The sequence below is a fragment of the Manis javanica genome, chromosome 8 (genome assembly GCF_040802235.1).
Source record: "Manis javanica isolate MJ-LG chromosome 8, MJ_LKY, whole genome shotgun sequence".
Classification (NCBI taxonomy): domain Eukaryota; kingdom Metazoa; phylum Chordata; class Mammalia; order Pholidota; family Manidae; genus Manis; species Manis javanica.
In genome coordinates, this window is record NC_133163.1 from 102563729 (window position 1) to 102565767 (window position 2039).

General features: G+C 59.8%; 1 long non-coding RNA gene across 1 annotated transcript; it reads right to left on the reverse strand.

The window, feature by feature from the left end:
- Nucleotides 1-369: 369 nt before the first annotated feature.
- LOC140843290 (uncharacterized) lies at nt 370-1047 on the reverse strand. Its single transcript, XR_012120916.1, has 3 exons — nt 923-1047; nt 638-745; nt 370-452 (listed from the first exon to the last, which is right to left on the reverse strand). It is a non-coding gene; the product is annotated as an uncharacterized lncRNA (long non-coding RNA).
- Nucleotides 1048-2039: the final 992 nt, after the last annotated feature.

Sequence of the window (2039 nt, forward strand, 5' to 3'; positions counted from 1 at the left end):
GACGCGGGACGCTGCCTTGCGGGAGAGCCTGGCACAAACCGCAGACGCACGCTCGCGAACCTGCCACCCAGCTGGGCACGCCCGGATATTTACAACCTGTTCGAGAGCCCTTCTTCTCGCCCTCATTTGCTACTTTAAACTCTCCAGGAGGACCTGTTATTGCTGGTGGCTGGGAGGGCAGGCTAGGAGGGGGGTGCCCCGCTCGGCTCCCGGGCGATGACGCTGCCGCCGCCCTCCGCTCCCACACTGTCCGCGTGGCCACAAGCTCAGCAGTAAAACGGCGTGGCTCGGCCCTTGGAGCCCAGCTCCGGCCTACACCGCCCCCGCCCCCTGCCCCCGCATGCGCCTATGAGACTGGCTTACCCCGGTGGGCGAGTCGCGGCGTGTTAGCGGATTTCATGGCAAGTTGCTTCTGTGACGAGTGATCAGGTTCGCGTTTGAGGATTTGACTCCTAGGAGGGAGGGAAATGAGAGTCAATCTGCATAATTTCAAATGAAAAACCGGGAAACGAGGGAGCCTAATTTCAAGAGCCCTATATACCACCTTCCACCCACCCCCACTGCAAACTAAAAGGCCTCCCCTTCCCACGCCAGTGCACAGTAGGAGAAAGTAATCCGCACACGTCGCAGGTGATACCTTTTATTGTGCTCATTTTAAGGACAGAGATGGGATGGCCCCCTCCCTGAAGCCTTTCTCGGCAGCCCTGCCTGGGGCAGGTGGGTCAGCCAGGCCGCCCTTGGATTCCTGCAAGGTCGCGAGGTGAGAGGTGCGGGAAAGAAAGAGCTCGGGCTCCGTGCCAAGCGGCCCCCTTCGGCGCCCTGCGTCTGAGCCAGACGTACAAACCCAAATTCCCTCCATCGCCTTCGGCTCCATCTTTAAGTCCCGGCAAAGATCAATTCTCCCTCTCTCTCACACACACACATTTGCAGCCATAAATAAATAGCTCCCAGCTAAATCAGGAACCGGAGAAGAGAAAGAGGCGAGGAGTAGAACTGGAGGACGAGTCTCGCTTCTCCCGGGCGCCGGACGGCTCTTTTTGGTCGGGTCAGCCCCGCATTTGGGGTTGCAACTTGCATTTGAATAGCTGCCTGAGCTTGTTATGGACCCGGGAAAGCTCTGAAAGGGAATCACTATGCAAATTGTCCCAGTTACAATCGAAAGGTTCGATCTCTAGGAGCTGCCTGACGGAAGTTGATGTCAGCTATCTGTGCATTAGGGTTGCATTACCGCCTTCGCTGGCCTGCTCACCACCCCCGCTCGCGCTTGCCAGGGAGTCTTTTTTTTTTTTTTTGCTTATGTGTATATTTTCCCCCCGTAATTAAAAAAGAGGGGGGAAAAGGCTGAAGGTGGGGGCGGTAGCTGGCTTGGGCCTGGGAGGCCCACGGGCGGAGGGGAGGATGATACGGCCGCTCCGGCGGGGAGTGCCATTCTTTTGCAGGAGGTGTTGATGGTGTGTCTGAAATCAAACATTTAGAAAAGGCTTTTTAGCGCTTTACAGGACTAGGCGGCCGTCAGGGGTGGGGGCGGAGAGGCCTTGCCTCCGCCCGCCTGCTTTATCCTACAATGCCGGCTGCAAATCAATACCCGCGCACTGTAATCCCAGTAATTGTAGGGCTCGCAGCTTTTATTTTAAAGAAATAGGACACTAGGGCGCGGGCGGGAGGCTGAGGTAGCGCGACCTGGTCGCGGTGCCTCCTGGAGCCTTTTGGGGCGCCCATCTTTCACTCTGTACCCCGGAAAGCTCCCGCACCGGGCTTGGAGGGGAATTCCGGCGTGCGGACCCAGCCGCCGCAGGCCCGCCGGCCCGCGAGGAACCGCGAGGCTTGCGTGGCTTCCGGCGGGGAAGGCGCTGCTGGCTGCTCGGGGTCGTCCGCGTGCGGCAGGGCGGGCGGCACGGGATCCAGCCTTTTCTCCTGCCCGCTCGCCGGCCGTGGGGCTGGCTAGGCCCGGGATAGGCACTTTGGGCTCGGACGCCGCCTTGCCGCCGTTGGCTTCACAAGCCTGGGGCCTCGAAGCTCGGAGCTGGAGGACAGTGGAA